The 876-nt window shown below is 34.7% G+C and overlaps 1 pseudogene; it reads left to right on the top strand.

Annotated features, from left to right (window-relative positions):
* The first annotated feature begins 318 nt into the window (after positions 1 to 318).
* LOC112479877 lies at positions 319 to 438 on the top strand (annotated as a pseudogene).
* The last annotated feature ends 438 nt before the right edge of the window (positions 439 to 876 follow it).

Below are 876 nucleotides of genomic sequence, written 5' to 3'. Positions count from 1 at the left end.
CCAAACCAGATAATCCAGGATAAATGTCCCATCTCAAAATCCTTAACTGAATCACATCTACAAAATCCCTTTTTCTATGTAAAGTAATATCTTCATAGGGTCCAGAAATTAGGACTTGGATATCTTGGGGGAGGGAGACATTATTTCACCTACTACACTCACCTATATTTAAAGTATGTTCTTATTAGGTAGGTACCCAAATAGTACTAATATGTCCACAAATTCAGAAATAAAAAATTTTACAGTAATAGTTTTTAATTTTTAAAGAGCTATCAAATCTCTAGATTTTTATATCTCAAATTTTTTAAAATTAGTTGGATCTACAGCCATGCCACCCTGAATGGGCCCAATCTCGTCTGATCTTGGGAAGCTAAGAAGGGTCAGGCCTGGTTAGTACTTGGATGGGAGACCACCTAGGAAGACCAGGTGCTGCAGGCATAAAAAAAATTTTAAAAAAATAAAGAAGAATTATATAAAAATTAGTTCGATAATCTCAGACTTGAAGCCCATTAAACTATAAGTCTTTTCATATGTAGACATAGTAAGAATAGTTGTAAATATTCTTATAATCACTTTTTGGAGATGTAAAAAATCCAAATTAATCTTTTTGTGAATATTCAGTCCAGACATTATGTCTTCAGTGAGTCTTTGCACCTGTTTGTTTTCTAGAAGAAAAAAAAAGAAAGGAGAAGAAAGGAAGGGAGGAAACGGGTAAAAAAAGGAAACAAATGACTGCAGTTTGGGAGAGATAAAACACCAAACTCTAGGTGAAAGTGCTAATTTTGTCACTTATTAGCTGCAGGACTTTAAGTGAGGCACCTTGCCACATCCTCCAACACAGAACTGGGAATGCTACTTCCTGCCTTGCTTTCCTTA

Source organism: Pteropus alecto, unplaced genomic scaffold, assembly GCF_000325575.1.
Source record: "Pteropus alecto unplaced genomic scaffold, ASM32557v1 scaffold21, whole genome shotgun sequence".
NCBI lineage: Eukaryota > Metazoa > Chordata > Mammalia > Chiroptera > Pteropodidae > Pteropus > Pteropus alecto.
The sequence above is the reverse complement of the archived record's forward strand: the minus strand, read 5'-3'. Positions and strand labels throughout refer to the sequence as shown.